Consider the following 26,045-nt stretch of genomic DNA (forward strand, 5'->3'; position numbering starts at 1 on the left):
AAGAAAACGAGCTGGGAGCCTGCTCCAAGGTGCTGCTCTACCCTGTGCCTGCAGTGGGAATCGGTGCCTTCTTCCCGTCATGGCACACATCACGCACTCTCAGGTGAGACATGTAATTTTGCTGTGCCAGCAGAGATGCAAAAAGGGGCTACTCCTTCCAGCCTTGCAGGCAGCAACAGAAGCTGCAAGCTTGGGGAAGGGCCAGGACCCAAGTTACCACCAGGTAACACTGACTTCGTGACTGTGAATAGCTGTTTTTACCCTAATGTTAAAAATATTAAAACCCATTCTGTTCACTTCACTGATGGGACCTCATCAGGGGATTTATTACAGCAAATTCAAATACAAACACACAGCACTGGGTTAAGCTAGCCAGGGATGCTCTCCGGATTCTCTGCAATACCAGCCCAGATGGCCTGACCTCCCCTCTCACTTTGTGACTCAGAAAAACTGGAATAAAGAGACTTTGCAAAGTGGGACAAGATCTTCAGAAGAATAACGGTTTTCTTTTGAACATGTATGAAGCACGATGTATTGTTACTTATCAGAGAGATTCAAGAATACAAACTTGCTGCTCCCCACACCGACACTTCAATGTGTTTATTGTCAGAGAGGCAGCTCTGCAGAAATGAGCCACCTCTGCCACTCCAGATTTTGCCTGCTTATAAGAAAAGCAGAAAGTTTTTTCTATTACTTCCATCCAGCCCATTTTCTCCAATTCCAAGCTTTGCTCTCCCTCCCTCTAACTTCAATGCCTGCACCTCTGTGAAACAGTGGCTCCCGAATGAGGCAGCCGTTCCTCACCTCTTCCATCCTCCCTTGATGCATCTCCCCCCTTGCCTAAATAGGCAGGAGAGAGGCAAACGGAGCCAGAGCATCTTGTCCCCAGACCACAGATAACTGCATTATACAAAGATGTTAAAACCCCTCCTATCTAGTTCCAGTTCCTAGTTAGCCCTACAAGTGTGAGCCCAGGAAATCCACCTGCACTTCCAGGAGCAAGTGGGAACTGAAAACTTCACCATTGGACCTCTCCCCATTGTCAGCCACGCTGCAGTGCCCTGTGCTCCCCACTCCCAGGCACTTTGAGAAGCACCACTCACCATATTTATCGAATGCAACTCTTGCTGATTTTCTACGTAGCTTTGCTCAGAAACAAGAAAGCACGGCATAGGAAAGAACAGAGCTCCAACAGCTGGAACTCATCGCCAGCATTTGGAAATCAGTGCCCCCATCTGGGAAGAGCCAGAGGTGATGAGTGACTCCTGTGATGCAGGTCAGCATCTAGAGCATGCACCTTAACGGCATTCTGTCACCCAAAAAAAGGACATTTGCGCTGTAACAAACTTAAACAGAAGATGCAAAGTGATTTGTTTGCCTCTTTTGCTCCTTTAGCTACTGGCCTAGTACTATCTGGATTTTAATTCATCCAAGAAAGCATCCCTTAGGGGTCGTCTTGTTGTTTTTTGTTTGTTTGTTTTTAACACTTACACACCTCAGTCGTAGCTTTTTAATATAGTGCCTATGTGCTACCACCATTCACGAAGAAATATTTCCGTACCTACACCTACCAGCGCAGCATAGGGATGGCAGATGGACAATCTGCTCCGCTCATCCAGGCTACAGGAAGGCTGCCGACAGGGTACCAAGGTAAGGGAAAGGATGCCAGTAAGAATTCAGGGGGTAGATGCATCCTCTGTTGCCAGGTTTGGAAGAGAGGGGCTAAAGCCCAAACTCAACACCAGAGACACAAGAAAAGTTCACCTCTTGGCTTTGCCTAAGCCTTACGCTGGGCTGAGGTGAGCCCTCTGACCAGGTCACATCCCCTCAGAGTTTTGGCATGTCTGATCGTAGCCTGATTAATGTCACATCACATGATGATTAAAAATGAAAAATTAAGAAAAATATTTCCAACTGATGTGGCATTTATACTGATAGAGGCTTCCAGAAGCAATGTAAATTTTTCTAGGAAATACATAAGAAGTTGTGACACATGAAAATCTCAAAAATGTGCTTGCTATTGCTAAGAGTTTCCAGCTTTTGTCTACTTCACAAGAATAATGAGGTTTTCATTTTTCGTACGCTAAAAACTTATTTATCTTGTTATAATCCTGAGTGGGGCTTTCTAAGGACTATCTAGATATGAAGAGTACATAAATAAAGTCAGACTACACATCGGTATGCATCTGAAGCCATGCATGTTTGTGCTCAGAGCAGCAGGACTGGCAGCTAATCAAGTGATGGAAATGCCCCTTCAGGTCCATGCTCACTTGGCCGTGGCAACTTGGCTCAGCAGCTCCTCAGAGAGAGCTCTTTATTCACAAGCTTTGCGAACACAGAGGTAGGGGGCATTTTAAGGCAGCACAATGACCTCGGAAAAGACAACTGGCATGATTTGACTGGAATAGAAACAAGGGACTGAGCTGCATTAACAACAGGAAACTGCACAGAGAAAGAGCTTGCAATAACAGGCAATTCTCATGTCCCATTGCAACTGGGGATTAAGTGTGCATGTAGAAAGGGTACAAATACGCAGATCTGATCTCAAAACAAAAAATTTACCTAAAAACAGTTTTACTACCTTCAATCCTCATGTATCTGCACTGCTTCTTGCAGCCACCTTGAAGGTATCTGCTCTTTCCTCCAAGGCACCTGTTGGTTTCCACCCACCATACCTGAAGAATCCCCTAAGGGCAGCACTACAGCGCTTTCCGTCTGTCCCAAAGGTGCAGCACATCTGGAAAGGAGCGCTGGCACCCTTTGGGAGCTGCTCGGACAGAGAAAAGAGCTTCCCCAGGAACAAAGCATATTGTGCCTTACCTGCAAGTTAGACCCCTCTCCCTGACCTTCTCCCTGACCTTCTCTAAAGCAGTGGGGCATTTCCAGAGAACACCCAACCATGTGAAAACATACTCCCTGATTGTACCCAATTTTCCCTTGGAGAAGAGAAGCACTTGATGAACGACAGGCCCAGCTGTACTGAAAGATGTCCTGACATTGCGGTGATGAAAGTGCCTTCCCTACACCGAACAGACCCTTCTGTTTTGCAGAAAATAGCTATTGTCAGCCTTGAACCACTGCAAGGCTGATGTCCCAAGTTCACGAAGCCCTCTCAGTGTTTACACGAAAACTTTGCCTGGAAGAGGAAAGTCTGATATTGTTCTGAGGCTGGTTTGATCTTGTCCTTCATGGGCCTTGAAGGTAAATTCACCCTGCTTGATTCTGTCTTTACAATGCAATTATCAGTCCATTCTAATGAAATTCACCCCAAGCAGAGAGCCAGCGTGAAGCTTCTCGACCACGGCCAGGTTGTTCAGTTTTGTTCAGAGGCCGTGAATGAAATTCAGCCTTTTCTTCACTTCACACGTCAATTCGAGCTCTTTCAGATATGGACGTGAAATCCTTTTGCGAACATCAGTAAACATTTGCCTGCTCAATTAGACAACCCTGTAGTCATCCCCTTGTTCACAGGGGGGCAAGGTTTGCTGCAGCGACTAACAAATAGCTCGCCTTGTTTTCTCCGTGCCTCCTGTCTGTTAAAGGCCCAAAGCCTCCCTAGCCAAGCAACAACCCAGAATTATGGGGAGAGGGCTGTTTTTTCTGAGAGTCCTGGCTCTTGACAGCTGTCCACTTCTTATTGTGATCAATTGCTTTAGTCTCTGGTGAGTTTTCCTCTCCTTTTCAGGGGTAGCCAGTAAACAGAGCTGTGATCAGCTAATAGTTTGAAAACGTATACCCCAAATTTTTAACTTCTCTTGAGATGTGGATTTTCAAAAAACTGGCTCTGGTCTGTGTTTGGAGATGTATGTGAACTTGCCCCTTGCTGTCCTGCGATGCCTTGAAAACACTGAGTATTGGTTCTGAGATGGAAGGAAACGAATTACCAAATAATTTACACTACGTGGCCTCCCTGCCGCAGCACTGGCTGTTTGGGAGGAGCTCACAGCAGCACACGGCGTGCGCCTGCAGTGGACTGCCCTTCCCTGCCCCTGCACCCTTGGCTGATCACAACGTGAGGCCTCACTGGAAGCAGCGAGGTTGGCAGAGACAATAGCAGCGAGACAAAGCTGGCACCGCTGAGAAACAATAGCTCAAAAATATCCCTGCAGCCCTTGTGTTGAGGAACAATGTACGTTTCGATCCCAGTGGCAGGCAGCCACATCTCTATTTCACTCCGTGCATCTCCATACAGCCCATTTCACTTGGACAGCATGGAGAGATAAGCAATTAGAGCCCTAATCAATAACAGCCACAGCCCTCACTGCTTCAAGCTACTTAATTGGTATCCCAGAGCCAAGGGGAAGGTGAAACTACGTCTTTGAAAGCAAACAGCGGAAGAATCCCCAGGTGCTGGATTTAACAAAGCACAAACAAATCCCAGAGCAGGATGTTCTGCTTCAAACCTAAGTTTTGTTCAGTACCAGCAGAAGGGGAGCGATAGGAGAGAGATACAGGCATGGTGCTTCTGGTGAGGATGAACACTTCCGATCCAAAGCTGGCCGAGTGTGCTACATCTAAAGTACCCTCCCCTCCATGGATCCCCACAAATACAATTTTGTAGCATTCTCTGGGGATGCTTCCAGGCTCTATGGCCTAAACAGCATCTCCTGTCAATGGGCTGCAACCTTGGCCCTTGTAAAAGCAGAGAGCACGTCTGTCTGCAAGGATGCAGCTGGCTGCCGTAACCGGACGCATCTGCCAGGCCGGTCTGAGCTCCATCATCAGCCTCCCCCAGGTGCTATGCATCCTCTGACATCTGAGCACCTACATACTCTCATGCCATCATTACAGAAGGATTGCGTCATATCGACCCCGATGTTAGCCTGGACAAGCAGCATACAGGCTCCTTTCCTCACCTACCATTAGCAATAGCTGAAATTGGGGAAGAGTCCAGGCAGGGCTGAATCCGCACCCGCTTACTCACCACTCCCAGAGGTTCTTTCCATTCCCTGGTCACTGTCACCAGAGAAGACAACCAGGGGATTCCCATGCTAAGCCACCTCTTCCCCATCCAAATGCTCCTCAGGTCCTCCCGGCCCCAGATAGTCACGCTGACTCTTGACCTAAATTTTCTAAAATAATCTGCATATGAAACAGAAAACAAATGTGGAAGGTTTTGTCTTTGAGGTCATTTACTAAATCTTAATAGTCCACAAATGACTAATTTAACAGGAGCTATCCTGCCTTGAGTACCACTACCTGTAGAGTTCACGAGCACATTTTTCTTCTCTTGAGGGAAGGGATAGAAAAAGAAGCTCAGCAACTACAACTACAAACTACAGTTTTGTTTAAATTCTCTCCAGAATTGTTGTGGCTTCCTACCGAAAGACCTAGGCCTTTTACCAGGACTGCGTTTTTTCCATGAAGATGACCCTTTCATTGAACAGGCATTTTCATTACAGAAAAAAGGGCATGGGAAAATCTGAATTGACACTTGGCTATTCAAGATGTATTTCTGTAAAACATTTACACACTCAATCAAGTGTGTGCTTAAGTCTACTCCTGCTCTACCTGTTAGGTATGCGCTACCAGCCAGCTAACTCAAGTGGAGCATAACAGATGAGCTTTAAGACCTTAATGACCAACAGGTCAGATCCCCATCCTTTGTAAACTGCCTTATTTCCACCGAAAGCGAGGCCAGCTTGTTCCAGCTGAGGATACATCCCGAGTTTTCCTACCAAAGCATTAAATTGGAGCGGTGCCCTCAGCCACCCCTGAACCAGTGCTCTTTCTAGTAGCAGCAGCGGGATGGAGATGCCACATTCATCAGTGATCTCTTGCTTTGCCATTTCCCTTGACTTCAGCTGTCCCACCACCGAGCGCCGCGGGCTGATGTTGAGCAATACTCTGTCATCCCTCCCCTTCTCCCTATGCTGCAGCCTCAGCTCGAGGCAGCACTGAGTGGGAACGTGTCAGGGTGGTGGAGCTGTTAGTGTTTACAGATGCATTGCTCTGCTTAGCTCGTCACTGCAGACTCCACCTGGGAGATAAACAGGCAGAAATTAGAGGCAGATAGGAAAAAATATCTTAATATATCAAGTTGCTAGAGGGAGGCAGCTTCAGAGGGCCTGTGAGACAGAACAGCGGCAGCAGCCCCTGGGTAAACACTCAACTCTTGCACGGCAAAGAGCCTACGTGGGCTCAGCTCCGCTGGAAGAGGCACCTCGACAGCTGGGTCTGACGTAGCTACACAAACTCCTCCGGGTGGACCAAAGCCCATTAAGCTGACCGAGGGTAACGGGGGTCGTTCACACCAGTGCTTTTGGAGCTGACGGCAGCACCAGGAGGTTTGCTGTTACTGGACTGAACACAGAGGGTGAGAAACCCCCGGGGTACTGAGAATTACGGCACGGGAAATGGGAGCCACGCTACAGGGTGCTGCTGGAGGAGGCTGCAAACACTGTCTGAAGCAATTAATGGGTTATTTTAACAGAATATGGGAGGCAAGAAGATTAATCCATGCCCTGCTACAGTCACACAGCGAGGTGTTGGCAGACTGGGAAGAGAACAAAGTTTTCCAAATCCTTACAGCTCTTCTAAGCCATAAACCACAATCCCAGGTAAACAGGTACCACAAAACCCGTCTGTCTCCACCCTTCTCCCTCCTGCAACACTTCACATTTCAAGAGAAGAAATTATTTATCGTTGAGCTTATTGTACAAGCTGGCATGATTTATTTAAACATTTGCCAATAAACACCAGAATGGGAGGCTGTTTTTCCAGCATTCCCACAGTGGAGTACTAGAGGAAACAATAACAGGCCCTGTGATTGTTACTGCGGGACTTCTCCTGCCAATTACACTGAGTTACAAGTTTCAGTTATGGGATGTAAAATAATTAATTTCATAAGGTCCAAGAAGAATTGTTTGCTCTGTATGAAGAATCTTCTTCCTCTGGCTTTTTATGCCAACACGATATATAATGACTAGAGTTTAAAAAAATGCTATGCAGACTCCACGTATCAGAGTATTTCATTGCTTTCCCTGCTTGCCATGATCTGAGTAACAAAGACAGGTCGGCAGGGTCGTAAAAAACAGGGGAATGTTCCCTTCCTGCCCACATCCCAGCGACAGGAATAGGACTTCCTTCAGAAGAGCACTGCATGAAAACAAGGTTCATTTAGCAAAAGCTTTTGGAAACTTGTCATATAAGCTTTAGCTTAATGAAAATAAAAATCAAATTAAAGATCTGCAATTTCTTCCTTGGGATTTTCAAGTGATGAGATTTAATTAAAAGCAAGCAAGCAAAAAACAGCACGTAGCATTGTACAGACTAGAAGAATAAGCCAGAAACCGAACTGCAGTCAGGTCAGTGTGCAGAGAGTGGAGGGAAAAGGGGAAGGGGAAAAAAAAAACAAAACCCACAACCCACAAATGAAAAAGAGAAGGTAGAGACAGCATCATTTGGGTCTCTTCCAAACTGGTGGAAAAGCATCTTTTGTTGTTCCACAGATGCATAGGTCACCGATATCTGACACATCTAAGGAAGAAAGCTGGATCTCCAAAATCCCAAGGCAGACAGGAGCAGCGTGTCCTGGTGGGGTAAGATTTCTCTCATGGCCTGATGGCATCACCTGCAAGCTCGGTCAGAAAAGTTTGAGGTATTGCTTCAGACTGCTGGAATAGCCTCCTCCTGCCCCTCTGGTTTAACTGGGCTGGAGAGGGGGTGAGGGCTGGGACACAGGAAGAAAAGGGCTCCCAGCATCACGGTGCCCGAGCCGGTGCTGTCCTCTGGGAGGAACTGGGGAGTTTGTTCTCCCCGATTACACAGTTGCAGTAAGCCACCACATCAGCCAGAGGATTTGGACATCGTCTGATGGAGCACAGCCAGTGTTTCCACTCAGAAGTGAGGGTTTTCAACCCCAGCACATGCTCGTGCAGTTAAAGGCTGTATCACAAAGCACGTGCACAAGCGGGAAGAAATAAAGTCGCCTGATTCTTGAATGACTTCCCCCACCACCACTGGAAGCATATTCTCTGTGTGTGTATATGTGTGTGTGTGTATATATCTGCTGTAAAAGCAGCTCCTACAGAAACAAATAAAATAACCCCCAGAACCCCAGTTGAGTGCTTTCAGCCCTCAATAAAGATCTGAAATGTGTAGATGAAGGATCAGATTACATTTTGGATCCAAACTAGGTCGCATTTGCTTCTAAAGCCAAAAATAAGCTCTTATTCCAAAACCGCAGGATAAACAGAAGCCTTTCCATCATCATGGAGCATTCTTCAGTTTGATGTTCCTTTCAGAGCATAGTCCCTCTCATGCATAAATGCCATGGTAGGATAAGGATTCAGGAGTGGCGGGTTCATGTAATAATGTTTTGCAAAATGAGAAAAATAATCAAATAAACCCTCAAATGGAAATGCTGGCATTCATTCCCAACAGTGCAGTGTCAGAAAAGGAGATTATAATTACCTCTAAGCCTCACAACAGCAAGTGCACTTTCCCGGGGGAGTTTTACCTCCATAAATTAAAAATATCCTAATTTACAAGTATTGGCTCCATTAAGCCCTATAGAACTACTGCCACAATCCTGCAAATTGTGAAGCCCTATAATCCCACACCCAGACCTCACAGCACTTGTGTGTGGTCATTCCAGCTGATTAGAAGTAAGAGCTCTGCATTCAAGTGCAATTCTTCCACTTTAAGCCCAGGCAGGGTATGATAAGCAGGAATGACAGACGACTGTAGATACTACGCGAACCTCAATTGGAGGATCTCAAAGCATATTTCAGCTGTTACAGAAAACAAGATAATAATCCCCCTTGCAGCAGACACCCACAAACCTGCCTGAACATGAAAGCAGAGACCTGATTTTCCATGGACGGGGTCCTGGGTCTCAGCTCAAATGCTGGTTTTGCTCCTTAGTGAGACACAATGGAACAGTGACAACATATATCAATGCTATTTTCGGTGGCTTCATTTATTTTGTGCAACCAAAGTTGAAGGATCCCCTTCTCCCCCAGTGTATTTGCTGACAGCAGGTCACAGGCAGGACCGGGGATGTGCTCCGCAATCCCATGGGATTGCTGATCCTCTGCTTTGACTATCAGAAAAAGCTGATGGGTCCAGAATCCTTTTGGACAAGTTGCTTATACTATGCACATGGATCTAGATACCATTGTTGGTGCTGAGGCTTTCCAGTAACTCTTGATGTTCTGCAGCTGCCCTGTAGTGCTCAGCAGCCCCCAAAAGTAGCAGTTTCCTTCTTTTAAAAAAAACAAGTGGATTTAGTTACTTTATCGCTTGCCTTTAAGATCAGGGCTGTGGCAAACAAACAAAAAAACCAGCAGAACACAACCATCTACCTGTTCCTTGCTCTCTCCTCAGAAAAAAGCCAGTTGTCCCACGCTGTCCCCAAAGTAGGAGGTTTAAAAGACGCAGAACGGGCAGTGCAGCATGAACCCCCGGAGAGGCTCAGGGACCTGCCCCCCATCTCAGGGCTAGGGTCTGAGAGGAGCCCCTTCGGATTACATTAAGATCCACCTATCATCTTTTAGCTAGCAGAAAAGATCTCCAGATAGTTTAGCTGAGTAACATGACTGTATTTTCCTAAGAAACCATTTGATGAATATTTCACTTTGCTGTAATCCGAGGGAAGACGCGCAGGTTTACCTACGGATTCCAGAACTTCAGGAAGAATTTGCAGATAATTGTGTGGCTCCTCCTTCTCCTTTGACTCAGCTCTATCCACAGCAACAGCGCTAATGCATTTGCATTTACAAAGGCTTTTTGCTAACTCCACTTAATAACCGTGCCCTGAGTCCCCTTCAGCCCCTGGGGTTTCCGAGAGAGGCTGGCTGCTGCCTACAGTCTCTTCGGTGCACACACTTAACCATCGAATCATACACTGCTATTTTATTTGCAAAGCTGCAGACGCATGTGAAGAGTTTGAGTCATCTGTTAGTCAGCTTCTTGCTGCTTCGGTGTAGCACACGAGCCAGCAGAAAAGGAGATATTCTGTCTGAAGGAGAAAAAACTGTCCTACCAGGAAGGACTAAGACTCAAGGCACGACCCGTCCTTAATTTAAGGGAAGAGTGTATCATCCATCACCAATCAGCAACATGGAGGGAGGAAGACCATCTACCTTTGCTGCGTGGGCCTGCACAGCCCCGAGGAGGAGGATTCAGCATTCACCACCTCTGGAAGCCCAGCAGGAGCCACCAGGGCGTCAGGCAGCCGGTGGTAGCCGCAGGACCTGGTGGGATCCCTCCTCTTCTTGCCGAGCCAGAGACCGTCGTGGCTTCCTCGATCCGACGACAGACGTTACGAGACCAGTGGGCAGGAGAAGAGGAAGGCTAAAAGGGGGGAGCAGGAAAGAACCACAAGTTTTTGGGCTAAAAATCACTCGGAGGCTACGGGAAGATGCTCCAGGTGGAAGGAGCGGGGGAGCAGAAGGGTCTCTCGCAGTGGGAACAAGTGGAAACCAGTGTTAGAGAGAGAGTGTGGAGACAAGAGCACAGCACAGGCTTCATTATTGGCATTGATTTAGCGATGATTGCAGCAGGTGTCGGAACAAACCCCTTCAATTAGATCAAGGCCTTGAGAGGCTCTGCAGAGAGGAGGATAAAATCAAGGGAGCCATTTCACGCCAGACCCGTCTGAATCTGGCTCTGCTGGGCCTCAAGCTCTGACACATCTCGGCTCATCCGACTCGTGTGGTGTTTTACTCAAGGACAACGTACTTGTTCGTATTGCTTTTCTCCTTGCCGCGGAATTTCTAACGTTTAGAAAATAACCAGCTGTAGCAAAACTTCTATTTCCTCAGCTTTCCTCCTTACTACTGCTTCTTTGGTTTTTAAGTCTTCAGGCATTTGACAAATAAAAATACTGCCTTTTCCACACAGCTCTGTGTCCTACACCCACCAACAAGCTAAAATAACCATTTTCTTATATTAAAACAAAAGTTTACTCAAATAGCGTTTTTCTAGATGCCTGCTCCCACTCCACAGTATGAAATTAATTCCAGAGAGAGTCTTGCTGAACTCCAAGGCCTGACAAACTTTTCATTCTGTAATCATTTTTCAGGGGAAGGGAAAACAAAATACATAAAATAGACAAATGGAAATATCACTAATCCCATCATGGCCGCAGAGGAAAGGGTAATAAAGAGAAATATGACAGAGTGGAATTTTTCTGCAATGACTTTGCTCCAGTTCTTTATCTCCTGAGCTTTCCTGACCACTGCCTCACCTGGGGGAAGGCAAGGCAGCTCTGCCGATGGCAGTGAAAGGTCTGCTTCTGACTTTCAGAAGCTTTTACCACCCATTACATTTTGCACTTAAGAAGAAGAACAACGCGAAGTGGGAAGAAATGGTAGGAGCTGTCAGTACCATCCTGAATACATGAAGATTTGTGGACTTCTTTAATTATAGGAAAGTGTTTGTTAATATAGGAGATAACTGTCAACTTTAATGGCAATGAAAAACATTACTAGCAGTAAAAGCCACCGCGTTGAGTATTAGTGTTTGCTTGGCAGCACGGATCTGGTGTTAGACACTTACATGCCATTTAAACAGTGCATAGTAGTACTGGACTTAAACATATACTTAACTGTAAGCAAAATGCTGAAATGCTTTGATGAATTGAGGTTCTGCAGAAAGAATATAATCTATCCTTTCCTCACGCAGACTCATTAAAACATTATCGATTCAACTACAACCATGAACCACCACTAAATCAGTCCTGCAATTATGCTGTGTCCATCTCTACGGTGAAGAGACCGGATTTCCTCACTGAAGCCTGTGGCTAGCAGATGAACTAAGCTGCAAAGAAATTACACGCCCTCCCCAACTAGTTTTATAAGAGTCCTAACCCTGTCAGCAAACTTCCCATATCCACCAATTACAGTTAGGTAAAAAAAAGGAAAAAAAGTTCTTCTCTGTGCAGCCCCCCCTCACTCTGGCACCCAAGCATCGCCTACAAGATCAACCAGACCTTTATAAAAGTGTTTGGTATCTTTCTTTGGGGAAGGATTCAAGGGATCTCACAAAGAAAAGCCATTTTTTATTTTATTTATTTGTTTTAAGTCTTGTTTATTTAAGAATATTTGTCTCAGTGGTTAAAAAACCAAATGTTTCACCTGTTGCAAATGAGAAAAAGTAGTAACACTTGCTCTGGAAAGTAGCTAAAAAACTCCCATGAGTCCAAATTATTTATTCTCTCTGTGGTCCCTCAGGCTCCTCTTCTATTAAAAAATGGGTGAAGTTTAGCCCTCTGAAAATTAATTGCTGACAACTTTCTCCTATGATGTATATCTCCAGAGGTTTTGTTGGCAACTGATAGTTGCTGCGCTGCACATCTGTACTAAATACTGTCTGCTGGCCATAAATCCTCCCTGCTCCCTTGAGTCATGTATGCCTCTCGTCCCATATATATTCCGAATGGAAATGAAAGCCAGCTGGAGAGGCAGGGGGGGAGAGGGGAATTAACCAGGCAGGCAGCCATTTCACAGCCAGCTACAGAAACTCAGCACTCCACTGTACCTCCAGCTAACGAGGAGGGCTAAGCAGAGAGACAGCAAGAGCTTATTGATTATTTGGGATGACCGTCAGAAAGCCCAAACAATAAAATCACTTCAATTATTGCTTCATGCGTGCAGGTTAAACCTCCTCCAGCTTTCACCAACATTTCAGTTCTTCCCCTCTTCCCCCCTCCCCTTCATGTCCACAGGTAAAAGGAAAAGCTATTTTTGATGCAAAAGGAGGGGAAGAAAAAAATCAGCAAAGCCACCACCAAGCAAAACCTCTTAAATTCCAAGCTCAGAAAGCTCAAAACTCCTTTTGTTCTTTTGAATGGGACAGGAAAAGAAATAATGCGTGAAAAGTGGAACAAGGAATCAGTATTTATATCCACAAAGCCAAGGCAAAGGAACAGCTACTTGCTAATGGCTTTCCTGCCACCAGCCTAGGAGATCTCAAAGCGAAGGATAAAAGCAAGGCATGATCTAACCAGCTCAGTTCATGCAGAGTAAGAATCTTGCACCTCTCATCTGAGATGCGTTATTTGGCAAGCATAATCCTTGTTGGCTTGATGAGAATCTCATGAGCTTGAAAGAAACCTGAGATCTAAAGATCTTTGGCATCTGGAACAGCATCCATCATATGCATAGATTTTTAGCTAGCCCACAACCATCATTTCAATTTTCTTTCTTGTTAACAGTCGATACTTCTGCAAGTAAGGAGAAACCAGCAAGATGCACATCAGAATGCCTGGCTATGCTTCAGATTGTCATTTTTGACATGGCTAGTCTGAGTTATTAGTTTTGATCTTCTTGTCCCACCTCTGGGAGAGCTGGCAGTTCCATTGCAGTCACCCATTTCAGAAGGGAAGCACTGCTCTCAGTAACTGCTGAAAAGTCAGCACTAACTTACTCCTTCACTGCGTTATAATTCTTTCTCAATGGCTTGGAAACCAAAACTGATGCAGCTGGGAGCTAAGGCTCAGGGAAGCATCACCCATCTTCCAGATGCAAACCAGGACTAAGGAGTTTTCATCGCTGAGTTCATTTTAAGGATAATATTTTGCTCTCAAGTAGAGTCTTTCTTCCAGAAAGCAGACGCAATGAGGACATGAAACAGCAGGGAAGAAGAATTGTTTAGCGTCTAAACAGAAATAATAATATTAAAATGAGTAATGGAAAATTTAAGCAGAATATTAGGGGAAATATCTACCATGGAGCATCACTGAGCTCTGCCAGTCTCTGATCTGGAAAACACTCCCCAACATGGCAAAAGCATCAATCCTGTCCTGCTCTGAAGAATGTCAAGATTGACCAAAAGCCAGCATTTTTGGCCAATCCAATAGCTGTGAACATGCAGCCACGGCTGACTTAGAGCAGCTCCACAACCTTCCCAACCCATGGTTCAGCCTGTAACGTCCCTGTTTTCAGGGCTGAGGGGACAGAACGAGTCTGAGTCTTATTTTCCTGTTCCCTCTCCATGGAGAATTAGTGTCCCTGTTTTGTAAGGTGAACAGCTCCTTGCTTTCTTACCTGCAAACTCTGCGATTTTTTTCCAGTAATAGTTGCCCCAGGAATACAAACCAGACACACTTGTGCAGAAAGAATGACAAGGATTAAGTTTTGGTTTATGTTTCCTTCCTCCCAGGTAATCTTTATGCCAAGAAGAAATGCAGATACATAAGGAGATTGTGGAATATGACTCCACAATAAAATGATGATAGGCAGAATCAAGCCATTTTAGAAGCAATAGCAATTTTACAAAGAAAAAAACAACTTAAAATATAAATAGTTATAGCAGGAGCACATACCAAGGAAGCATATGGTACAGTCTATTTTACTAATTAGTTTTCAGAACCAGTTGTGGAAATTAGAGGTGATAAACAGCATTTCTCTTTTAGGATCTAAAAACATTTGAAAAACTGTAACAGAGTTGAGTAATTGCAGGAGAATATTCATAAAGAGATCTAAAGTCACTGACTATTTCAGTACAGTATACTTCTTCTCTCTTTAAGAAGTGAGTAGTAATAGTCTACATTCCTTCGCATATGAAGGATTATAATTCATCTCATCCTGATTTTAAACTAGCAATTTTAGTGTTTTTTTAAAAAAAAAATTATTATCTTCTTTTGACCCCATACATTGCCCAGCGAGGTTCTCTGATGTATGCTCTCACACTGGACAGGCATAAGCTTGGGAGGTCCACAGACATCCTGTCATCCATAGATGACATCCAATTTCTAATCGTCTATATCTGGTTGCACACAGCACATTTCATCAGCTCTCTGATCAGCTCACAAGTATTAATCAATCTTCAGCTCCCGTTCTGTAGACCAGATAAAACAAAGTGTTGCTATTCCCATCTATATCCAGAATCACAGATGGTATGTGACTTAGCAGTAGAGCTAACAACTGAACCAGATCTCCCAACCATCCATTATTCAAAGAGGGTAAGTGCTACGCAGTATCAAAGCTCTCTCCCCCAGATTCATTGCTGTGCCTGGCATATTAACTTTGCAAAGGCAAAAGGAAGCAGAATTGTTCAGAACTATTCTTTTCCAGCCCAAATGCAGAGATCTTCATGGTTTTAGCGCCTACCAATAGAACTTTCTGCAACCTTTCAAAAATTATCAAAACAGCACTTTTAGGGCAAAAATCTGCAGTTTTGCATAGAAAGAATTTATTTCCTTTTGTATTGGAATAGGCAGCATAAAAAGAACTGTTTTGGCATTAACAAAGAAAGGCATTTAGAGTAACTCAGAAACAAAAAATGCGTTTCCTTCCTGGTAGATCATGAAACACTGCAGGGAAAATAGGACTGCCATGAGGAGAAAAGCTAAACCTAAAGACTCTTTGTAAAAATGGCACCTCCGTCCTCCCTGCAGCTCCAGCGTTAAGCCATCTCCAGCCCCTTCTGGCTGCAAACCGTCCAGCACAGCTCCACAGCACACGCCACAGCAGCCTCCGCGCTCAGGGCACGAGAGGGGAATGGCCTTGGGTCCCTGGGAAACCAGGTGCTTCAGGCAATTTATTGCATTTCAAAGAGAAGAAACAGTACAAAAAGAAAAAATCAATGAGTCTAACTTGAAAAATGGTCACAAGTCATAAATCCCATCTTGCACCACAGAAGCTGAGCTCAGTCTCCACTCTCTCTCCCTCTCTCCAGTTACAGGGGTGTTGGGCTCCCCTGATTACAAACGTATTTTAAAGACACCTAGAGTAAAACAGGCTGGCGTCAGCATGCAGCACTCTGCTTTCGCTGTGCTTAAGACTAGGAAAAGCAGACGGGCCAGGACCGCTCCTCTCTCTGGAGCCTCGGGCAGAGGGTCCGTACCAGAGCCAGCGGGGCAGCAGCACGGCACCGCGCAGGGGATGCTCTTTGCCCAGCCGAGTCACTACACCAGAGACATACGAAACAGACTTCCCCTCCACTACCCAAAGCAGCTGCAGCTCTCAGCCCATATTATCCTGCATTACCCTTTTCAGAGACACTCATTCCCTGCAGCAATATCCCCTAGACCAAGAGGAACATCTGCCAAAATATTTCAACAGCCTTTCCAACAAGCATTCATGAGCCATTCTGGCACAAATGCACACCTGGACCCATTTCTGTGAAACCATTTCTTTTTAAACCCAGCAGGACAGAACAGCTGCATTTTATAGGGTTTAAGCTTTATTGGTAGTAGTGGATTTATTTAATTGCACTGTGGCAAGAGCACAGTTATGTTTCTCAACTCACTTTAAGAAAAGGCCAGAAAACTGTCCAAGTGTCACTGGGCAAATTCCCCAGGCAGAGCTGGTGACTTTACACACGTGCCCTCCTTTATTAACTACCTACAGTAAGTAGGAATTTAAACCCAGCTGCTTCTCTCACTCGCCTCCCCGGAGTGCTCCTGCAGTGCAGATTAAGGAGAAAGGCACAGCTTGTTTATGGCCACCCAGCCAGGGTGCCGTGTTTGCACCAAGATCGAGGGACCCGAAAGGACCACAGCAGGTCACAGGGCTACCTCTCGATTTAAAAAGAAAAGTTAAACATTGCAACTATGGAGCAATAGTATTAAAATACCAGATGGAAGCAAGGGATCAAAGGGGCTGTACTGCAGACAGTTGTTTCCAGCAAACACAATGGCAGGAGAAGTTACTCAGCACCTTTAGTCTGGGTAAGGAGGGACTTGGAACTTCATTGAAAGCCCAGTGACCCTCCTAATACAGCCCTGCTTTGAAGATAACTAGGAAACACCAGCGTGTTCTCAGAGCAGCTCAGCTTCATTCTTTCAGATGCCCCTCGGAAACCCACCTGCCACACTGACAACACAGCACATCCCTCCACACGTCCCCAGGACTGACCTCCTGGGCTTACAGCTGAGAGATGGCATTTGAAAGCAAAGCATCTTATCACTGCAGAAGTGTCGCAACCCCGAGGACAGCACGGGCCAGGAGAGAGGAGACTCCAGCCGGGAGGCAACAGCCAGGGATTTGAGGTGGTGGCAGGCAATCACCGCCGTGGACTTCAGTCTCGGCACCTGCTGGTGTTCCCATTGCCTTCAGTCTTGCAGCAAACTCTGGTCGACCACAAGGCAGCTCGTCCAGCCTCGCTCAGCCCTCCATTACCTGGCGGCAAGAGCCCAAACCAGCCTCTTGCCCCATCCATAGAGAGGACAGCAGGTTATTTATAGAATAACTGATTGCATCTGTCTTTGTACCCTCCCTTTCCCATTACATCATGTCTAGGGCTTGATTTCAATCACATACCTATTTTCTCGTACAGCCCTAGCTATTTTTAGGGCTAAGTAAGTAAATGGCTCATAAATAGCTTCTTGATTCGTAACAGTTTATATTGCTATTACATGCCCTACTTCTCTCCTCTGAAACTTTTGTACCTCCCTGGTGTCAACATGTCACATTGCAGTTTGCCCTTAAGTGTTTTACAACAAGGGAAGTGTAGTTCAACTAAAAGGGATAGAGAAGAACCAGGTTTCTGCAAATTGCCTCAGCAAACAGTCTAACATGCACTTAGACATGCATATTAGGGGTACTGTGTGACAACTTAATTTCACATTGGTCATGATTAGACCTGGTAGGAAAATTGATTTCTCTCACTCCATTGCCCACATTCCAGTTCAGAACAAACCACCAAAACTTTTCACAGGAGCAAATTTTTAGAGAGAAATTAATTTCAGTTGACACAGCTTTTTTTTCTCCTTTAGCTAATCAAAAGCACCCTCCTAATTAAAACAGTATGTAAACAGGACAGTGAAAATACAACTGCTGTCCTCTATGCCTCCCACCTGGATAGGTGTGCAACACTGCTCAGCCCAGGAGAGGATGTTCTGCCCAATAAAGGGGTGTGCGATAATCTCCTGCAGGGTTATGAACTGAGAGCAGCATGAAACAGGGGTGGGGGAAGGAAGGAGCTGTGTAATTACTGCTGGGCAGCGCTCACAAATATTAATCAAAGTCACAAACAAGCCCTTTGTGCAAGAAGACGGTATGAGGATTGGCTGGGAGCCAGCACGCTTGACACAGGCTCGCGCTGCGCGCGTTCGATTCGTAGCTACCCTGAATTTCAGACATTTAATTTCACCTGTTGGGCTCCAGTTTCCCATTTGAAAAACAGGGACAACCGCCCTTCCGTACTGATGTTGTAGTGAAACCTGCCCTGGCAGACGCATGGCCCTCGGGGAAGGCTCTGCCACTCCAGACTGGACCACGTTTAGCCAACAGCCCCCTCAAATCAAGCACCGAAGCCGAGCATCTCCCATAGCATCTATCCCAAACATCCAGCCACGGCACCAAGCTTCTAACCCCAGTAGCAAGAGTTCAGTGATCACATTGATTATTTGTAAGTCAACCTTCCTTAGAGAAATCCAGCCTGACCCCCAAAACAGGGTGAGAAGAGAGCTGCCTCCCCTAACCCCAAGGCCTTCAGGGTACTTCAAAAGCTTTAAACACTGAAAAATACAACGAGAAGCAGCCAGGCCAGGAAAAGAAACTTATTAATAATGATGACAGTAATAAACCTGCAGCATGATTTTGCTGCTCTGTGCCACACGTTTATTTTGAGTTAATCTCATTTGCTTTCTGAAGGTTTTTCAGGTATTCAATAAACAGAACATGAAAGCAGTGACAGGTTCATCAGGTGCCTCGTACCAGCAGGGAAATCCTGGTCTGTCAATGAAACGCTCAAACAGTCCCACCGCAAGAATATTCTGCGCAAGCTCTCCAGCACAGGCTGTTTCCACCTTTTCGTGTGCTTTTCATCCCATCGCTAGCAGAGGGGATCCCTTGGGGGCCACCCCAGCTGGGTATGCTTTGAGAGGGGCTGAGCTGTCCCCACCTGCAACGCTCTGCTGGACCAGGGTCCTGCGGCAGAGCAACGGGCAGCGCTGGTCCCTGACGCTCTGACAAGCCTCAGGACCCCTCAACTGCCCCATGGCTTCACCAAATCAGTGACATCATTTCACAAGTCATGCTTAATATGTGACAGTGCACAATGGAGGGGAAAAAAAATGTCAGGGCCATGAAGTCTAGCAATATTTTTGGGACTGCATGAAGTACACAGACAACTGCTATTATGTGTAATCTAAGCTCCCTGTCCCAGAAAAAGGTTATCAACAACTTCCCAAGTGACAATTTTATTTGTGTATTTATTCTTAAACATAGAGAGCTCTCCTAGAGACGTGGCAAGCGACATTTTATTTGGCATCCTTCTTAAACTGAGAAGGATTGCTCTATAGTTTGCAACTTATCTATAGATGTTTGCTTGTCAGTGAAGGCTACAAACCTATTTTAATTAAAAGTGGAGCTAGGGACTGACAGCTGAACTGAGCTGCTTTAAAAAGAAGTGCTGAGAAGAGCCTGGAATAGGTTTTAAGTTTCTATAATAGCTCCATGTTTTATATCAAAGGGAAATAGGAACATCCTTCAATTGCATTTTTACACAGTTACCAAAGGACAATGGACTAAGAGCCAGAAGGTTTAGAATAACTTCACTTTGTATTAACTCTCCTTCAGGATGTTTGTTTTATCTGCGAGATGCCTAAAGCTCCTTACACTCATGTCACGTCTCCAAGAAGCACAAATCCCCTTCCTCCCCCCCAACTTTCAGAACCACAGTGCAGGGAAGGGGAAGAAGAAAATTGTTTTGGTTTAATATACTGAAACTAAATTTGGCATTTTGAGGAACAGCTGCTCTTTTCAGTGGACAAGGAGTTAAAAACATAGCCCTGGGCTTCCCTGCACAGCATCCTAAGAAGAAAGGGAGGAATGTCATCTAGTGTTCTCTTTGCTGCACGATCCACTGACCACAAGCAGAGCCAGCATCTCAGCAGCAGAACCCGGGCTGTGGACCACAGCTGACTCTGTACATGTCACAGTTTGGCCACAGCTGCTTCTACAAAAGCATCTTGCAACAGCTCTCCAAGTACAATCTAATTGAAACATAAAAACACACTTCAGGTTTTTTTATAGCATATACAAATATTGTTTCTCCTACTGGAACATTTGAACATTCAGAATGAGAGCGTGGATCAATAATTCTTCTATTAGATAATTCAAACATGCCTCTTGATTTACACTAATGCACTTGTTAAGCAATAAGTAATCAGGCTGTGGGTAGGTCTGCATTGCTGAAGCACGGATTTGATTAATGGTCTGCGAGAAGGTAAGGGGCAGACTGGTCCAGCTCGGCTCTGCTATGCTCCGTTCAGATGGCTTTACCTACCCGATAGCTGCCTGTGCAGCAGGAGCCTTGCAACCAGGGCTCCTCAGGGCAACAAGCCATAAGCAAGCACTGGTATGGCTCTTGGTTTTAAAGGGTCATTCTCTCTACTTAAATTAAATGCATCTCTTTAGAGTCTGCCAAGGACAAAAGCAACCCGAAGGAGGGCCCTTCAGGCAGCCGTTGTGCTGATTCCCCTTTCACAGCATCTGCTGACATGCAACTCTGCCTACACACGAGAGGCAGGTCCCCTGTTCAGCACTGACACCTTGGCTCCGCGGTCTGACAACCCCTGCCTGACAGCTCGAGGTCCTCACCCAACACCCCAACACCCGGAGCAGAAAGGCAAGCCCTGCGCACGGCGGGGAGGCAGGAAGGACAGCCTTGGGAAGACATTCTACTGACACAAACTGCGTGTGCTGCCAAGTCCCAGCACTGAGCCAAACAATTTGGTTCATCAAAGATAAATACTTTGACATTGATTTGAGGTAAATTAGGCTGTGAATGCCAGGTTCACTAAGTGCTACTGCATGTGTCTCCAACTTCGCATCGGAGGGGCACTGCAGCACCAACACTGTTCCAGGTGTAGCAGCTTAGCCCTAGCTCAGTTCTTGTTCAAGGGAGAGATCTTGGTGCAGTTCCCATTGACCAATACATCATTCCTGGCTCAAACTTTATTGAAAAGTTCAGTTCGATTGTACTTTCTTGGAATTTAAACGCCAATCAATTCATGAGAATCAGCCTGCCTTCAGCCCGGTTCTGTTCCAGCACAAGCACAATTAATTCCCATCGGATGGAAGCAGCAGGATCTGTCTTGCACTCATTAGTGCGTTACTCAGCTCCTCAAGGAGCAAACACCTCATGTGCCATTTTGGTTGGAACTGATAAGTCAGACTGAGTTCCTCAGGGGAAGTCAGAAATGTGGGATTTCTGCTCACTAGAAGAGGTGGCTGGAAACCCGATGCTCCGAGGACTGCCTGACTTCCCGCAACAGGAAACAAAACCTGACAGGTTCACCGCCACAGAGCCGGCTGGATGAGTCACTTGCAGTGAGCAAGAGACCTTCAAAGGCTGTGCCCGAGAGGCTCTGGCAAGCGCATCTACATAAACAAGGTTGCTAAGATCAGCTCCAAAGAGCCACTTGAGCTGTGCGGTTTCACCCAGGCCTTCCTTTTTCCCTGTTTACCCAGCAGCTCACCTGTAATCAAATTGAATAATGGAGTAAGTCCCTTCAGTTACACTTGTTAGAGCAGAGGACTGGTGACCTGCAGAGCACAGCTCACCCCTCTGCCCGAGAGCACAGCCTCCATCTCCTCCGGAGGAACACATGCCAATCACACCTAATGCCGCCATGCACAACGATATAATGAGCACAGGCCGGCAGCTGGGGGAGAAAGGGAGGACAATGACATTATTTTACTGCCCTCTGACTAATGATGTGCTGACATGCTCAAGCGTTAAGGTGAAGCTGCCAAGCAGTCATGAGAAGCGTAATTAATCCCTTGCTTATTAAAGCCTGTGGCATCTTAAAGAAATGCTGACAGCATTCCATAAGCAGCACCGGTGCGTGAGTCATGCCCCCAGCCCCGCATCGCAGCTTACCCCATGGAGAAGGCATCGAAGAGTCTGACTTGCGAGACGTGGTCTTTTAATAAAAACAACGTGGGTTTGAGACATGTGGCAGAGATGTCAAGTAACACCAGCCGAGGGTCCATCCATTCTACCGGAGAAAAAGAGTTAAAACACACACCCCTCAGACTATTTGGCCCAAGTTAGTTTAAAGGCTTTTCAGTATTCTCTTTGTATTCTCCTCCCCTCCTTTTCTTTCTAAAAGAGGAAAGCAAGGGGATTAATCTTTCTGCTTTCTGGTTGGCTTTGCCAGAACCCCAGCACTCCCTTCACACTCCCTCCCTCCCCAAAGCCCAGCAGGGACCACAGCCATGCCGGAGCAGCAGGAGGTCCCAGAGCACCCAGGAGTTATTTTCAGAGCAGCAGAGATATCTGCTTGTCCATCAGCCCTTGAAGAAGCATCCATGTGCTCACAAATCGGTGTAAGAAGGTGCAAGAAAACACCCCAAGCAAAGTTGGATAAATAGAAGCAGGGGAGGTCTTGAGCAAGCCACACAGCAAGCCCAGCTTGCAGCCACCAGCATTGCACAGGCAGCCCCCCTACACCCACAGCATGCAAAGCCCACCTCAGCACCCATCTCACCTCCAGGCATTTCTCGATCTTTCCTGTTCAAAAAACTCAAAGTGCCCCCCCTCCCCGTTGTTTTTTTTTAACCCTGCTCAAGCCACATTAAATCCTCCATACCATTTCCAGAGACACACAGAACAGGAGCCTCACCTCCAGCCTGCCCAGCTCCACAGCTCTGCCCTGAGGAAAGGGCTGCCCACCCATCCCAGGGTACCACAACGTCAGCCCCTCTGGGCACAGCGAGCCCCAGCTGTGCTGGGCTCCCCTTAAAGAACCCAGACCTTCCCAGCACAGGAGGAACTGAGCAATTGCACCAGCTCAGATGGTTTTCAGCTGATGCCAAAGCCCAGCTGGACACATTTATTTCAGTCTAGTTCAACCGATTTAGAATATTCTTAGGCCTAATTGTGCAAAAAAAAATCCAAAAAGAGGAAGTTTGCTTGTGCTTCAGTGACCAACTATTGTGAGTACAAAGGGCCAGGGGATCTCTTTACATTATCTGCTTCAACAGTGACTACAAGTAAATGCATCAACATTTTCTCAAGAGTAGATCTCAAGACAAGTCCCCGCAGCCACAGAAATAGGTGGGAAGATCCCAGCTGACTGTGCAGGCTTTATGTCTCAGCAAGGAATGAGAGAGGTTATCATGACAATTAAAAATTGAGAGAGCTGGAAAAGCTACACTTTACTTCACTAGGGCACAGATCCTTGAGTTAAACACGCATATTTTGATATAGAAAACTGCATGCATAAGTAAGCTACTCTGGGCAGTAGCCAAGCGACTGGCGACAGGAACCGCTCCACCAAGAATCACACAGGGAGCGTCTCCTGGTCAGCCACAGCCTGGGAGCATCCTTCTGCGTGAGCCAGTGCTCTGCCAGCGGGGAGAGGTGGCTGCAGGAGAGGGTAGAAGACAGCAGAGTCCTTCCCCCTTAATGAAGACACATCAATATTAATTGTTACTAATCTCAGTCGGGACCTGCAAGTGGATCAGCTGAGCTGGAACATGTTGACATGTTGCTTTGAAATGATCCAGCACTGATGCACCCTCTGACAGGGTGGCACCAAACCAATAATGACACTGTGGTGGCAAACCACCCTCTGCACGGGCCACCTGAGACTGTAGCCACCCACAACCGGGACTGATCCAGCAGGCACAGGGGGAGCAAATGAAGCCAATGGGCTGTGCTGTACTGAAGCAGCCCATGTGCCACAGGTTCCTCCCATTACTGCTTTTTTTAAACCAGCTGCCCTCAGGCAGGTCCTTGGCTCATTAAAATGCCGCTCCAGTGAGTGCAAACCACAGAGTGATTAACATCTTCCTGCTGGCAGCCTCCCCGGGGAGCAGGGGCCCCACCTTCCCCTCTGGGACAGCCAGCGGTTTTCCTCTGGGGCCTTTAAACATGGCCAGTTGTCTTAGCATTTGTCCCGGGTGATGGCGTGGGTGAACTTCCTCTTGCCCATCTTCCAGACGCTCCGCACAGATCCACAGCCTCTGAATCTCAGGGCCAGTCTCTCGCAGAGCTTGAAAGGAGGCAGATTGTACTTCAGCTGCTCAAAGCTTGCAGAAAGCTAAATGAACTCCAGTTATATCTCACCTTAATGGCTCCTGCAGAGCTTTGCAAGGATGCAGAACAGCTGGAAACGGAGAACATGCTGCTGCTGCCCTGCTTCCACATCTCTGTGCTTTAGAGAGTCACAGGGAGAACAAGAGAAGCTGCAAAAGTGGCTTTGTGCCTGCTCTACTCTCTCTAAGCACCAGCCCACCTGGATATATATACCCCCAGGCATCCAACTTGCAGACAGAATTTGGTCTCAATTTTTTATGGACATCCCATCTGTGTCCCTTCCCCTTTACTTTGCTGGATAAGCTTGTGAAGTGATACTTACAGGAGTTATTCATAAAATGAACAAGGGGTTCAAGAGTATAACATGAAATTGCTCTAATCTACTGCACGCAATGATAAATCAGGCAGCTGTGCTGCTGACTCTCTGGGAAAATCTACCTCCAGAAAGTCTCCATTAAGTTTCCTAACGCATTCAGGGAAAGCTGCTGGGAGGGACAGAGACAAGAGGGGGGTCAGGCAGAGCTGCCTGATTTCAAACATGTTCCAGAGCACCTATTCTCAGCTTGTTTGCTAATCATTGTGACCGATCATTGAACCAAATCTTGCTTCCTGGACAGAGAAGCAAGAAATAGAGAAGAGAAGAAAAAAAGAAAAGGGCAACACTTCAACAACAAATAGGACATCAATTAAACAAGAGAGCATTCACCTGCACAAACAGCTCAAGGAACAGCCATCGATTCTTCCACCTGACAGTCTGGACTCGGATAGCACATGCCTGGTTTACTGTGATCCCCAGGGAGATAAAGCATCTGAAATCCTCAGCAAGAAAAGGACGGTTTTCCTGATGTGGTCACGGTGTGTCTCCTTTTAATCAAATATTTTTTTTATTTAGATAAAGAGAAAACAACTGTCACTGTGGCTTGAAAATGTACTTGATGAGAAAAGTCTAAGGGATGACTACAGCAGTTAGCAGACCAAGTCTCTATCCCTGCCTCATCTTGTCTGGCTGAGAGACGCTAGCACAGATCACACGGAAATCCAGCAACTCTCCAGGATTTCAAAGCACTCTACTTCTGGGAGGAGTATTACTCCCCTGATTTTTACTGAAAGAGAGAAATCGTGACTTTCTTAAAAGGAAGTGACTTGCTGAAGATCAAACGGAGGCTCTGTCCCCCCAGCCTTAGGCCTTTCCTCTGCTTTATGGTTCAACTCACCCAGTGTTCTGGCAGGCTGCTGCTGAGCCGCGCTTGCCAGCTTTGCCAGTTTGTATTGCCTAGAGGTGGGCGCTGGGTGTGCCCAGCAGGAGCCGCTCCCTGCTCCAGAGCTCCAGAGCTCCCTCTCCTACCTGCTCCAGCTAAGCAAAGATTCATCCATCTTCGAGCATGGGCTTTCAGAGCTTTTGCAGGAGAGACTGACGTGGTTTAAATGAAGAGTAAGTGCCTGACTGCAGACAGACCCTTGCTGGAACAGGCTGTAGTCACTGATGCCAGGCTCTGATCTGAGCTGTTGTGTGACTTTCATTCCGGATCCATAAAGCACTTTGGGCCAAGACTGTCTCTCTCTACATGTCTATAGCAACAACCACAGCACACGTCATCTGATTCCCAGCATGCGACTATATGAATAGTGAATTGACAGATAGACGCATAGTTAGTATGCACGGATTTAAATTGTATTCCTGGGCTAGTTCCAAAATACAGGTGGTGATTTCTGGACACTGGATATGTTATCTGCAGAAAAGCAAAAATTACAGTGATCAGGAAGAAAGGAGCATTATCATCCTTCCATCATTCCCCCTCTGAAAAAACTCAACAGGTCAGCTGCTTCTAAGCCCGCCCTGATCAATCACTGCAAATGCTAAAAGCATTTAGAAGACATCCTCCTTTGAGCCATTTGTCAAGTGGAATCTGGCAGGTTTTAGTCCTTTTATTAGTTCTGCTTGTGAGAGAAATTCACTTGAAGCCAATGCTTAATGCAGTGAGAAAGCAGTACATATTTCTATGGCAGAGATACCCATTATTCAGCTGTGCACAGAGATGTGAAGGGGATTTAATAAAGCCTTGGGCTGGAAGAGAGAGGGTGCCCCATCCTCGACCTGC

General features: G+C 46.3%; 1 protein-coding gene across 4 annotated transcripts in view; it reads right to left on the bottom strand.

The window, feature by feature from the left end:
• Positions 1 to 26,045, bottom strand: part of LOC142092783 (gap junction beta-5 protein-like) — a 109,627-nt gene that overhangs the window by 59,353 nt on the left and 24,229 nt on the right. For 2 of the 4 annotated variants that reach the window (XR_012677177.1, XM_075173220.1), the window contains exon 2: positions 21,784 to 21,901. The gene's annotated coding sequence lies outside the window, so the exon portion shown is untranslated. Of the gene's footprint in view, positions 1 to 10,088; positions 10,148 to 10,194; positions 10,300 to 21,783; positions 21,902 to 26,045 lie in introns of those variants that run through there. The other 2 variants (XR_012677178.1, XM_075173222.1) reach the window with 2 other exon arrangements.

This window comes from Calonectris borealis, chromosome 25 (genome assembly GCF_964195595.1).
Source record: "Calonectris borealis chromosome 25, bCalBor7.hap1.2, whole genome shotgun sequence".
NCBI lineage: Eukaryota > Metazoa > Chordata > Aves > Procellariiformes > Procellariidae > Calonectris > Calonectris borealis.